The 14891-nt window shown below is 44.7% G+C and overlaps 1 protein-coding gene across 3 annotated transcripts in view; it reads right to left on the bottom strand.

Moving 5' to 3' along the window:
- The window catches only part of colec10 (collectin sub-family member 10 (C-type lectin)), a 72616-nt gene extending 58427 nt beyond the window's left edge, over positions 1 to 14189 (bottom strand). For all 3 annotated transcript variants that reach the window (XM_068032192.1, XM_068032193.1, XM_068032194.1), the window contains exon 1: positions 14102 to 14189. The gene's annotated coding sequence lies outside the window, so the exon portion shown is untranslated. The remainder of the gene's footprint in view (positions 1 to 14101) is intronic.
- Between the last annotated feature and the right edge of the window lie 702 nt (positions 14190 to 14891).

Below are 14891 nucleotides of genomic sequence, written 5' to 3'. Positions count from 1 at the left end.
AGATGAAGGCGATGGCATGCACTCCTCCCCATGCAACAGCATGCCAATACTACAGCTGCATTGGGAAGCCTCAGCTCTGCAGAGGCATCTGCCATCAGAGGCAAGTTCTCATGATCTCCTTCTTATGTCTCCCACAGGGCCAGCGCCCCAGTGACATCACCAGTGTCCTCAGAGGAGACAGCAGCCACAGAGCCAGCACTGTCACATCATACAAGTTCAGATATAATCACATTAGTGGGTCCTCAAGTACTATTAGAAAGAGTGACAATGTGTGAAGAGCACGTCACGAGTGAGCAGGAGGAGGTGAGAGAGGCAGAGGCAGCTGCAAGCAGTCCCCTCAGAGGATGGAGGACAGACTCAGCCTTGCTCAGCTGGGTGCAGATGCACAGCCTCGCAAGTCACAAGCGAGGCAGCTTGACTTTGACCAGCAGTGTGAGAGGTGTGCCCACATGTCGGAGTTCCCTGGAGCAGTGCAGAGTTATGGGATGAGAATGGAGGAGTCCATTCAGCTCATGTGCACATCATGGCTCAGGATTTTGAACGTATGAGCTCCTCCATTGAGGGAGTGGCCAATCTCATGGAGAGTCATATGCAGCAGCACCCTGAGTGGATGTAGGAACAGCACACTGACACAGAGCAAAGGCTGTCATGTTGTTCATTGCATGCTACAGTCAGTAGTGCTAATGGTGCAGAGATGCATAGGGTGGATGCCAGTTGTACCCCGTCTGATGGTTCCCATCTAGCAATCTAGAGCACCATCAAAGGACTGAGTCACTGATGAGGGTGAGGGTGTCAATCCTCATGGGGCACCATCATCATCATTGGCCTCCTTCGCCCCTCTGACTGAGGGACCATCTATGCAGCAGGACCCTGTGACGGAGGCGGCCCCTGCATTGATGCCAGTGCAGCAGCGTCTGGAGTTGCCCCCACTGGAACCTCCATGACAAGGATGGCGCCATGGCCATCTCAGCCACAAACAGACACACGCGAGCAGGCTGCCTCACCTCATCCGAGACCACAAAGGGAGCACTGCATAGAAGTGGCCGAGAGCAAAGGCCACCGTGCTGTTCATTGCACTGAGTAGCTCACTTGATTCACTTTCATTTGTGCTTGTGTATATTGTTAATTTTTAAATACATTGGAGATGTTATGCCATGATCCCATGTGAGACATGTGAGCTTCCATTCTTTGATAGAAAAACTGCAAAAGAGGGAAGAAGTGGTGAAGGGAAGCAATGGTCTTTGAACAGGGACACTGAGACTGCAGGAGAGATGTGTGCAATGCATTTTCAATAAGAATGGAACTATTCAAAATTGTGTGTTTTATGGATGTATTCTCAAAGTGCTATGCCAGTGGGAAAGTTGGTCATATGCAGATGGCATGCAGGAGTAGAGAAAACAGTGATACTCCAGGTCACGGTAAAGCTCCAGGTCGCAGCAATACACCAGGTCGAGGTCATGGTAGATCAAAAGCTAGTTCAGGAGCTTGAAAGTTCTCAAATGAGCATATGATAGATATGGAAACAGACACTTTCCTCCCTTCTAAGTCAATCAGAGTGGCCTATTTTCACCTCAGCTATGATGAGGTCCAGTGTGTTGTGTATTCACTTAGTAAATCTAACATGAGTAGGCAGCCATTGTGGAGCTTTTTATTTACACTTCCCCAACAGAGAGAGCAGCAGAGAGGCTGTGTACAAATGGTTAGCTATCACAATACACTAGCTCAGCCAGTTCAATACAATACACTACATAGTGCTTTGCTTCCTAATCAATAAACATACCCACTGCAATATAGCTTTATTGTACATAAGATTAGTTTCATGCTTGCACACGTCCTCATTGCACAGTGACTGGATGATGAAAGCCTAACTTGCCAGAAATCCATGTATTGGTGAGTTTGTTTCAGCAATGTGCCATTTGTTTTCTATGTGTGTATTATTAAAATTGAACATTGCTACATCTGAGATATACAACAGAATATGTAAATTATATAACAGTAAAGAGAGAGTGGATGTTGAGTGGTACTGTAAGTTAATACACTTGCTGCAAAATTTGGCTCTGTAGCCCCTGTAGTTTTGGCGCTACGGGTGCTGTTTTGGTCCCAACATGGTGTGGAGCGCACCATACGTCCAAACTTCCATTGTATCACACACCGGAAGCCTTTTAGGGGAGGTCAGAAGCATGGGCATGAGGACCGTATGCCGGAAGTATACAGAATAGGCAGATTGTGACATCAATCAGTGTGTAATGCTGATCCCACATCAGCACAGCCACTTTCGACCTTACCGCTCTAGCTAATATCCTCTTTTAAACACACACAGCTGAGCATGCATTCAGCAACAAGAAAGACCACACCCCTCAACTCCTACCAACCCCACCGGTTCTATTAAAAGGGAGCGTCAACCACTCTCCGATTAGTTACTGATTAATTTCTACTGGTACAGTCTGAGTTTGTAGAGGTGCTTTGTGATTTGCAGAGTTGTTTGAAATTGATGAAGTCTGCAGGGAGTGGTGTTGCACATGGAAAAGGCTTTGGTTTTGACTTTAAGTGTTCTGGTCAGGCCAGTCATATGTTGGGTGGCTTCTGCTTGTGTTGCAATGGAAGCTGAGATATTGGCCATCAGACATTACAACGTGCTCAAGTCTGCAAATGCTGTCATGGAGTTGACCTCCACATCAATCTTGAAAGGATGGGGTCCAAGCTCTGCACAAAGCCCTGTGCTAAGTTGGTGCTGGACTCCTCTATGCTTCTTGAGGGAATCAAGGGATATGGGAACTGGGCAGGAAAATGGAGTTGAGGCAGAAGATCAGCTATGATCGTATTGAATGGTGGAGCAGGATCGAGGGGCCATATGGTCCACTCCTGCTCCTATTTCTTATGTTCTTATATATGTTCTTATGTTGACAGTGACAGCAGGCTTTCTGGCAGGTCTGCCAATGCACCAAGCATTTCTGTTTGCATACCCATCAGCCTCTTTCTGTATGCCACCCCATTGAAGTCATTATCTGAGTCCTCAGCAGTAGAACTTGTGTGCGATCTCATCCTCTGGGGAGCTGGCACCTGTGTTACCCTTTCCCCTTGCCCTGGTTGGAGGCCACTCATGCCCAGTGGCTCACCACATGTAGATCCTGCCTCTGTGCTACTCTCTGAAGTTCACATAGTGCCAGTATCTAAGCTGGTAGTTGCGAGTATGAGATCGAGTGACAGTGTTTCTTCATCATCAGTGCCCTTGCACTACACACTCCCATACCAGTGCTTTACCAGGTTTCAGTTCTTGGGTCTTCGAAAGGCGAAAGGCACAAGGGTAGAGTTGAGGTTATCTGGGGGAATGAGAGAAAGCAACAGATGCATGGTTATACCATCTGCAGCTTGTAAATCAGAAGAGATTTTGGGATGAGGGAGAAGTGAGATGTGAGAAGGTGGATTAGGTAGGAACAAGCCGTTATCTTCCATAGTTTCAGCCCTGTTGCTGGCCATGGCCTCAGTCATGGCTGCTCCAATGATGGCCAACACTGTCTCTGCATGGGGGTGAGGACATGTGGCTGTGCCTGCCCCCCATTTCTGAGGTGTTACTGCCTCTGGTTATGGCCATCCTGTTTTGCAAGAGAGAGGGAATTGTGTCAATGAGTATGGTGCAATGCGTTTGGGTGATGTGCCTGTCATTGTTGAATAGCTGGCACTATGTGCAAGCTCAGAGATGTGGGTGTGAGGTTTACACTAGTGTTAAGTGTGTGAGGCTGAGGTGAAGCTATGAATGTTAGGCTTGAGTCATGATTGATCGAGATTTTTGGTAGGTAGGGGATGAATGGGGGTGGTGAATGGAGCAGCACGTGAGGATAGCAGTTCACTTGTGTAGGATATGGCATTCACTGACCTTGACTATTCAGGTAAGGTCATTTAAACCTGCATTCAAGTCCTCGGGGTTAGGCTGTTGGCATTTACAGCGACGGTTCTCTGCTCCCACTTCTTCACAAAGTTTCTCTGGAGGACCTCGTGGCTCTTGGATCTCACCACTCCCACATCAAGGCTTCCTGTGCTGCATTGGAGAACCTTGCAGCATGTTCTTTGTCCTGTTGCTCCATTTCTGCTCTTCTTCTTGCTGAAAGACTCTACTGTAACTGGTTCCAGGTCCTGCCTTTAAGAGGTGCAGACTGGCTTTAAGTAGTGCGGGCTAACTTTAAGTGGTGCTAGGCCCGCACGAACTTGGGCCCCCTGCTCAGGCATGCAGCTGCTCAGCAGCGAGCTTACTACAAGGCTGCAAGACACTATCATTTATATTAGCAGGCAGCATGAAGTTTGCGTGCTGCCTGCATCAGAAAGAATGGGTGTGGGTTAATCACACCTCATGATCGCTGTACCCATTTTCTGGCCTTATCCAATCCTTCCTCCACAGTCTTTTGTTCTTTTGGGACAGGATTTGAATTTCAGCAGATTGTTTGGATAAAATTTCATCTTGTTCTATGTGACTCCTAATCTAACTCCTAATGGATCCAGGTCTTTGGCACAAAACCGTCAGAACTTGGAGGTAAATGCTATTCAACTTTACTGTTGCACATTGTTAAAAATACCCTTCATCAACCACGGGGATCCTGTTTTGTATTCACTGAGGTAGTGCTAGAACAAACAAATAACAGCAATTGTCAGAGGACAATTTCCATCCTGTTTTTTAATAGTTCTGACATATATTTTATCACTGGGTTCCATCCTTAAACAATGTGCTCTTTTTTTTAATCAGGCAGTAAATATTTAAAGACTTTACTGGTGAATAGCCTCGCAGCAGCCTCGGGATAAGAGAGACTTTATCCCAGGCATCCGATTACAGCCTAGATGGTGATATTAGCAGACAAATGTGTAACACATTTAAAGACGTCCTTTAATTTAAACGGCTTAACACTAAAATAGTTGATAGTAGAATAGCAAACAATAATATCATCAATGGTAATTATTAGGCTCATTAGATTGATCAAGAAAGCTACAGTATATACAGCAAATGGAATTTAATCCTGAGAAGTGTGAGGTAATGCATTTTGGGAGGACTAACAAGGCAATGGAATATACAATGGGTAGTAGGACCCTAGGAAATACAGAGGGTCAGAGGGACCTTGGTGTACTTGCCCATAGATCATTGAAGGCGGCAGCACAGGTAGATAAGATGGTTCGGAAGGCATATGGGATGCTTGCCTTTATTAGCTGAGACATTGAATATAAGAGCAGGAGCTGTATAAAACGTTAGTTAGGCCACAGCTGGAGTACTGTGGAATGGTTCTGGTCACCACACTATAGGAAGGATGTGATTGCACTGGAGAGGGTGCAGAGGAGATTTGCCAGGATGTTGCCTGGGCTGGAGCATTTCAGCTATGAAGAGAGACTGGAAAGGCTAGGATTGTTTTCCTTAGAGCAGAGAAGGCTGAGGGGGGTCCTGATTGAGGTATGCAAAATTATGAGGGGCATAGATAGGAAGAAACTTTTTCCCTTAGTGGAGGTGTCAATAATCAGGGGGCATAGATTTAAGGTAAGGGGCAGGAGGTTTAGAGGGGATTTGAGGAAAAATTATTTCTCGCAGATGGTGGTTGGAATCTGGAACGCACTGCCTGAAGGGGTGGTAGAGGCAGGAACCTTCACAACATTTAAGAAGTATTTAGATATGCACTTGAAACGCCATAGCATACATGGCTACAGGCCAAATGCTGGAAAATGGGAATTAGAATAGATAGGTGCTTGATGGCTGGCACGGACACAATGGGCTGAAGAGCTTGTTTCTGTGCTGTAAAACTCTATGACTCTATATGAGTTAATGGAAGCAAAATTGGAAATTGTATTGCCCATTTCTTGGGCACAAATGGGTAGTAACAAAGTCCAATTTCACTGAGTTATGTTCATTGCTTCGAGGGCCTCTGAAATCTATCTGCAGCAGCCATAAATTCTCTGGGCCTGACCAATGAGCTACATTGTGACGCCTGATTGGTGCCCATAGCACCAGGGTCATGGTAATGAGCCCAAAGATCAATTTCAGGTGATTCTCAGGCCAACCTCTTTGGCATGCATTGCAGTCACTCTAACCATTTTGTGCCCCTAGTCAGGTGCTAATCAATTTCTCCCTGGTTAGTTAGATTAAGGCGAAGGTCCCCAATGGATTATTCACTATCACAACAATACTGCATTCTGGAGCCAATTCACATTTATTTTAGGTATGCATTTTGCTTCTGTTTTTTCCAAGAGGACTGTTGGCAACTTTTTAATTTCTCTTAGGAAGTTTGCCCTTTGTGTTCTGTTTCTTTTCATTGACAGGTAGGAAGTTAAAAATTTGCTTTAAGGCAAGATTTTCTTTTAACCATGAACATCAGAACTAATGCAACAACCATAGTGATTAATGGCAACAGGATGCTAAAACCATATTTGATCTGCATAGAATATTGCTTTCCTGCAGTTGACTATTTAAATCAAAATTTGAATATTGTAATCTTCTGGTGCACTTTGTATTACTGTTATCCTAATTGTATCAGGCAACATGGTATTACTACTTAAAATGAACCTGAATTAGAAGCTTCCGGGTTCAAGTCCCACTCCAGGGCTTGAGCACAAAAATCAAGATTGACACGCCAGTACAATACTGAGGGAGTGCTGCACTGTCAGAGGTGCCGTCTTTTGAATAAGATGTTAAACTGAGGCCCCATCTGCTTCTTCAGGTGGATGTAAAAGATCCCATGGCATTATATTGAAGAAGAGCAGGGGAGTTATCCCCAGTGTCCAGGCCAATGTTTATCCCTCAATCTATATCACAAAAACAGATTATCTGGTTATTATCACATTGCTGTTTGCTGTGCGTAAATTGGCTGCTGCATTTCCTACATTACAACAATGACTACACTTCAAAAATACTTCATTGACTGTAAAATGCTTTGAGACGTCCAGTGGTCATGCAAGTCATGCAGTGGTCATGCACACTGTACAAATGCAAGTCTTTCTTCTTTATTACTCTTATCCTAATTATATCAGGCACACATGGGGCTGAATTTTACTGGCCCCTTGACGCCGCGGGATGCGGTGGGGGGGCCAGTAAAATGCTGTGGGGAGAGGCCTGCCTCACCCCGCGACATTGAGAAGGGCCTGCCGCATATTACCAGCGGTGGCGGGATGTCGGTGTGGCCCCACCGTCGCATGGCGGTGAGCCCTTCATCTAAATATGCAAATGAACATTTAAATATTTAAATAAATCTACCTGCAGGCGGCAGCCTCCTACTCTGATATTAGGGCCACCGTTTGTGCTCCGCACGCCTTCGGAACTCCGTGTGGAGTTCCAGGCGAGAACCTGGTGGGGAGGGGGGAGCAATAAAATTTTCAGGGCGGGAGGGGTGGAGGAGCAGGGATACAATACTTATTGGATGTGGGGATGATGGGAAGGGGTTGGAGGGCAAAAGATCGAAGGTTGGGGTGGAATGTTCGGTTATTTGTACAAGCAATTGATGGTCATTTCATTGCCTGAAATGACCATTGCAGGGGTTGGGGAAGGGCCTCCATCACTTATTTTACATGTAATAAAAGTCATGTCTATTATCCCTTTAAAAATTACACTTATTGTTAAGGGCTTAAAGCCCTTAAAAAATGGCACCGGTGCCTGCGCGGTGGCGCTGGACGCCGTTACCGGGGGCGCGGAGGCCGCCCCCTTACGTCATCGTGGGCAGGCGCTCTGCCCCCACGATTGAAATGAGCCCCAGCATGAAATATCGTGGGGGCTCCTCGGCAGACGCTGAATGCGGCCGCCACACTAAGTTTGAAGGGCGCCGCCTCGAAGCACGGCGTCCGAATAAAATTCAGCCCATGATGTTACTCTTTAAAATGACTAGTCGAGATCATTCTCGAAAGAAAGACATGCATAGATGCCTTTCATGACCACAGGATGCCCCAAAACCCATTGCAGCCAATTTAGTACTTTTGAAGTGTGCTCTTTGTTGTAATGCTAGAAATGTGGCAGCCAATTTGTGCACAGCAAGCTCCCATAAAAAGATAGAAAACGACTATTTGGCAACAATGCAATGCTCCATTTGGAGCTGCTGCTCAGTCAGTTGCAATGGTCTTGATGCAGCAATTGTATTTCCATTCTGGTGTGACCTAGAACTTGATAACACTACCCTGCTTAAACTTGTTTCGGAATACCAACTCGGAGCAATTGAACAAGAGTAGATTTCTTTTTAACTGTTCATAATAACTGGTTACTAAACAGATGGTATTTATTGGAACAATATATCATTAACACTTATTAGACAGGAAGAAGTTCTGGTAAAAGACTGTTAGTAGTAAGGAGACCTTGTGGACACCATTATCACCTCTGAGGAAACCTATTATAGTTGTTGGGCTGAGCCTTTGAAGAAGATTAATCTGTTCCTTATAGATAATACCGTGCCAAGTATACAATTTTCACATCAAATAGTGAATTCCTGATATCAGTAGTGTCACTGACATTGGACTCAAGGACACTGAAGTTGTGTAATAACTCTCTCTCTCTCTTTGGCCTCCTTGTCTCGAAAGACAATGGGTAAGAACAAAGAACAAAGAACAGTACAGCACAGGAACAGGCCATTCGGCCCTCCAAGCCTGCGCTGATCTTGATGCCTGCCTAAACTAAAACCTTCTGCACCTCCGGGGACCGTATCCCTTTATTCCCATCCTATTCATGTATTTGTCAAGATGCCACTTAAACGTCGCTATCGTACCTGCTTCCACCCCCTCCCCTGGCAGCAAGTTCCAGGCATTCACCACCCTCTGTGTAATGAACTTGCCTCGCACATCCCCTCTAAACTTTGCCCCTCTCACCTTAAACCTATATCCCCTAGTAACTGACTCTTCCACCCTGGGAAAAAGTTTCTGACTATCCACTCTGTCCATGCCGCTCATAACTTTGTAAACCTCTATCATGTCGCCCCTCCACCTCCGTCGTTCCAGTGAAAACAATCCGAGTTTATCCAACCTCTCCTCATAGCTAATGCCCTCCAGACCAGGCAACATCCTGGTAAACCTCTTCTGTACCCTCTCCAAAGCCTCCACGTCCTTCTGGTAGTGTGGCGACCAGAATTGCACGCAATATTCTAAGTGTGGCCGAACTAAGGTTCTGTACAGCTGCAGCATGACTTGCCAATTTTTATACTCTGTGCCCCGACCGATGAAGGCAAGCATGCTGTATGCCTTCTTGACTACCTTATCCACCTGCGTTGCCACTTTCAGTGACCTGTGGACCTGTACGCCCAGATCTCTCTGCCTGTCAATACTCCTAAGAGTTCTGCCATTTACTGTATACTTCCCACCTGCATTAGACCTTCCAAAATGCATTACCTCACATTTGTCCGGATTAAACTCCATCTGCCATTTCTCCGCCCAAGTCTCCAACCGATCTATATCCTGCTGTATCCTCTGACAATCCTCATCACTGTCCGCAACTCCACCAACCTTTGTGTCATCCGCAAACTTACTAATCAGACCAGCTACATTTTCCTCCAAATCATTTATATATACTACAAAGAGCAAAGGTCCCAGCACTGATCCCTGCGGAACACCACTAGTCACATCCCTCCATTCAGAAAAGCACCCTTCCACTGCTACCCTCTGTCTTCTATGACATCTTGCCAGCTCACCTCTGATCCTGTGTGACTTCACCTTTTGTACCAGTCTGCCATGAGGGACCTTGTCAACGGCTTTACTGAAGTCCATATAGATAACATCCACTGCCCTTCCTTCAACAATCATCTTTGTCACTTCCTCAAAAAATTCAATCAAATTAGTGAGACACGACCTCCCCTTCACAAAACCATGCTGCCTCTCGCTAATAAGTTTGTTTGTTTCCAAATGGGAGTAAATCCTGTCCCGAAGAATCCTCTCTAATAATTTCCCTACCACTGACGTAAGGCTCACCGGCCTATAATTTCCTGGATTATCCTTGCTACCCTTCTTAAACAAAGGAACAACATTGGCTATTCTCCAGTCCTCTGGGACCTCACCTGTAGCCAATGAGGATGCAAAGATTTCTGTCAAGGCCCCAGCAAGTTCTTCCCTTGCCTCCCTCAGTATTCTGGGGTAGATCCCATCAGGCCCTGGGGACTTATCTACCTTAATGCTTTGCAAGACACCCAACACCCAACACCCAAGCGCCTGGAGGTGGTCAGTGGTTTGTGAAGCAGTGCCTGGAGTGGCTATAAAGTCCAATTCTCGAGTGACAGACTCTTCCACAGGAACTGCAGATAAAATTGGTTGCCGGGGCTGTTACACAGTTGGCTCTCGCCTTGCGCTTCTGTCTTTTTTCCTGCCAACTGCTAAGTCTCTTCGACTCGCCACACTTTAGCCCCGCCTTTATGGCTGCCCGCCAGCTCTGGCGATCGCTGGCAACTGACTCCCACGACTTGTGATCAATGTCACAGGACTTCATGTCGCATTTGCAGACGTCTTTAAAGCGGAGACATGGACGGCCGGTGGGTCTGATACCAGTTATGAGCTCGCTGTACAATGTGTCTTTGGGGATCCTGCCATCTTCCATGCGGCTCACATGGCCAAGCCTTTTCATGTGCTGCTGGCTCAGTAGGGTGTATATGCTGGGGATGTTGGCCGCCTCGAGGACTTCTGTGTTGGAGATACGGTCCTGCCACCTGATGCCAAGGATTCTCTGGAGGCAGCAAAGATGGAATGAATTGGGACATCACTCTTGGCTGACATACGTTGTCCAGGCCTCGCTGCCATAGAGCAAAGTACTGAGGACACAGGCTTGATACACTCGGACTTTTGTGTCCCATGTCAGTGCGCCATTTTCCTTCACTCTCTTGGCCAGTCTGGACATCGCAGTGGAAGCCTTTCCCATGCGCTTGTTGATTTCTGCATCGACAGACAGGTTACTGGTGATAGTTAAGCCTAGGTAGGTGAACTTTTGAACCACTTCCAGAGCGGGGTCGCTGATATTGATGGATGGAGCATTTCTGACATCTTGTCCCATGATGTTCGTTTTCTTGAGGCTGATGGTTAGGCTAAAGTCGGTGCAGGCAGCCGCAATCCTGTCGATGAGTCTCTGCAGACACTCTTCAGTGTGGGATGTTAATGCAGCATTGTCAGCAAAGAGGAGTTCCCTGATGATGACTTTCCGTACTTTGGTCTTCGCTCTTAGACGGGCAAGGTTGAACAACCTGCCATCTGATCTTATGTGGAGGAAAATTCCTTCTTCTGAAGACTTGAATGCATGTGAGAGCAGCAGCAACTATACCAATGATTAATGTATTTGCCTGAAATTCCTCTCAGTTCTATTTAGTTTAGAGATACAGCACTGAAACAGGCCCTTCGGCCCACCATCAACCACCCATTTATACTAATCCTACACTAATTCCATATTCCTACCACATCCCCACCTGTCCCTATATTTCCCTACCACCTACCTATACTCGGGGCAATTTATAATGGCCAATTAACCTATCAACCTGCAAGTCTTTGGCATGTGGGAGGAAACCGGAGCACCCGGAGGAAACCCACGCAGACACAGGGAGAACTTGCAAACTCCACACAGGCAGTACCCAGAATTGAACCTGGGTCGCTGGAGCTGTGAGGCTGCGGTGCTAACCACTGCGCCACTGTGCCGGAGGAATTAAATTAGTGGAGGAATTAAATTATCTATTGTAAAAGGAATAATCCATCTTTTGGATGCGATATTAAATAAAGGCTTCATTTGCCCTCTCGGGTGGAAGCAAAAGATCCCATGGCACTATTTTGAAGAAGAGCAGGGGAGGTCTTCCTGATACCCTGGACAATATTGTTCCTTCAACCAACATTGCTAAAATAGATTATTTAATCATTATCACATTGCTGTTTGTGGGACTATGCTTGCACAAATTGCCCATCAGGGTTCAAACATTACAAAAGTGACCAGACTTTAAAAAGTATTTCATTGGTTGAAAAGGGCTTTGGGAATGTCCTAAAGTCATGAAAAATGCAATATAAATGCAAGTTCTTTCCTTCTTTAATGTCTCCGCCAAAATAGTAGAGAAAGGAATTTCTGACAAATGTGTATCCTAAGGGGTATTTGCTGAGAGGCAGAGATGAAAGGGAGGGAAGACCAGAGGGTTAGTCACATGGGTAACTTTCACACAACTCCAAGCAGTAGGCAATGGAGTGATATTACAGACCTGGGTTTGGACCTCACCTTTTTTACCAGAATGGTGCTTCGTGATGGATGACACAAAGTTAACAGAAAAATAACTAACCCAAATCAATCACATTTTCAAGGGATGGGAACTTTTTGACACAGAACATCAGAACATTGTTGCTCTCTCATGTTGTGCCATAGAATAAGATAATAAGCATTCTTGCAGGCAACCCGCTACCTGTTGAACTCTGGAGTTTAGCCTGTGATGCTACAGGCAAGAAAGAACTAGCAGAGACTTCGTGCCACAAAGTGAGGTTAAGTAACCATTCATCAACTCCTAACAATCTCAGATTTCTGAAATATTTCTGATCTCATATTGCATTAGATGGTTTTTCAGACATCCCTGGAAGCTGCCTAAAACAAGCATTAGGCCCCTTGCGTATGTTATTGAGGGATCCAAGGCTTATTTTAGGACCCCTGTGTCAAATTGGTCTTCCTGGAGTTGAAGTGGCCTAGCTAGTGCCTGTCACTAAAAAAGGTAAGTAAAAAATATCTTACAGATTGATATGGAACTAGGAGCAGCAGGAATGTTCCTCCCAGCTCCACAGCATGCTGTGAGACACTACCAGCCTACAATTGGACTTCCCTTCTGTTGTTCATCCCTCTCCTCCCAGGACTTAACTGAGGGTTGCTGCCAGTGAGACAGGCAGTGTGAAATAGATCTCTTGAAATGGAAGACCTGCCTCTGGAGGTGCAATTGGCATTGACAGCTTGAGCAAATTATTTAAATGAGGCCTGAAGCCCTATTTTGGGTGAGACTCAGGCCGACTGTTTGGGGGACGTGCTGCATGCACACTACTGGTTATACCCCCAAAAAGGATCTTAACCAATTTTCTCCCCATATATTTTACAAAGAAGGAATTGTACCTCCAAACAAACAACTAATATAATTTTGACAGCCTGGAAGTTTCTCTTTACATTTTTGCATGTACATAATTTACTTGTTTGATGATTTTTTAATCCTTTAAACCTGGCGGATCTTAATATATCATCAGATGACATCTCAACATAAAATAAAAGCAAAATACTGCGGATGCTGGAAATCTGAAACAAAAACAAGAAATGCTGGAATCACTCAGCAGGTCTAAGTTCTGTTTCTCTTTCCACAGATGCTGCCAGACCTGCTGAGTGATTCCAGCATTTCTTGTTTTTGTCTCAACATAAAATGTTGTTTTATCTAATGGTTGGATGGATATGACAGTACGATTGTACTGGAAATTCTCTTGATTCTTTTAATAACAGCATAGCTCTGATCTTAATTTGAAAAAAACATTGGATCAGGCAAGATTGCATCACTTGCAGTGATCCGTCATCAGTAATGATCCCTTTTAATTTATTTTGTGGGCACTTTGTAGTTCCTTCTTTTAGCCTGTCATTATTCATTCTCTTTGTTTTGATATAGTTCACCACAGAGCCTCGTTGTAATTTAAATTCTCAGTTAGCTTTCCCCTTTGAGGCCCAGCAGGATGTGTAGCTGTTTATCTCCAGTTGAAGTGACCCTACATGAATAATACTTTACTAATCCATCTATCCCGCTACTTTAATCACCAGTTCATGAAATTGGAGGTTCAGAAATAATTCTCTAAACACAGAACTTCTGAGCCAAGCACAGTGAACAACTCCGGGAAAATAAAAATCATTAGCTGAATAAATACAATTTTAGATATTATCCTTTTAAAACAGAAAATTGTTATGTTCCTGCACCAAAGTCTTTTCAGAAATATACTTTTCATTAAAGTATACATCTGAGGAAGGGTGTCATTCTGAAAGTTAAATAAAAGCAAAAACGGAAGAGCCTTTATGCCACTGTTTATTTAATGCACACTTTCTTAAAAACTAATGTCAATCCTCATGTTATAACACTAAACACAACCTAAAGTTTCTGACTAAACACAAGATTTGCATATTCTGGAACAAGTTTAGACGGCTTACCTCCTGAAGCAACAGAGCAAAATGGAAGATTTTATCCATGCCTTTCAGCTGGTACCCCATCCAGATCCCATCCTTCCCAGAGTGTTTATTCATTGTTGACATTTGTTTATTACAGAGTTGCTTTTAATATTGCGTCAGCGAATCACATTGCCCACCCAGTGTTTCTGTTTAAAGGATCTGATTCTGTAATATTAAAGTTTTTCAAAGACTCTCTGTGAAGTGTGTTGTAATCATAAAATAAATGAAAGCATTGTTGAAAGAAGTGTGGTTTATTTAAAATTAATTCCTGCACTGAGCAAATTGCAGTTTTTTCTATTTTGTTAAAAGAGTTATTCTTTTGCCTTTTTTTTCTCTATTTCTTCCCTATTACATTTCCCTCCACTATTCACTTTCCTTCCAAACTACAACAATGCCTTCATGTATAGAAGACTGTGAAAGGGTGCACAAGAAGAACGTAGGGTAGCTGGAGCTCAAGATTTCTTCTTTTTTCCCTGTTACGGAAGCTGCTGGCCTCCACATCATACCAGAAGGGCAGTGATTGGAAGGGAGTATGAGAGGAGGAAATTGGGTCAAACATTATTTACTGGGAAAGGGGGGCAGGGAGAGACAGAGGAACAAGGATTTCTTGCAAAAGGTGCTCTTTTGTATGCAATATGTCAGGCAGGTAGTCTTGGTTAGCTTGGATTTTCCCCACTAGTTCTATGAAATTGAAGGTTCACAAATAGTTCCATAGACACAAAACTGTTGAGTGAAGCACAGTGACCAACTCCCCAAAAAAATGAACCATTAG

This window comes from Heterodontus francisci, chromosome 5 (assembly GCF_036365525.1).
Source record: "Heterodontus francisci isolate sHetFra1 chromosome 5, sHetFra1.hap1, whole genome shotgun sequence".
In the NCBI taxonomy this organism is placed as follows: Eukaryota; Metazoa; Chordata; class Chondrichthyes; order Heterodontiformes; family Heterodontidae; genus Heterodontus; species Heterodontus francisci.
Note: the sequence above shows the minus strand (reverse complement) of the source record. Positions and strands in the feature narration are given on the sequence as shown.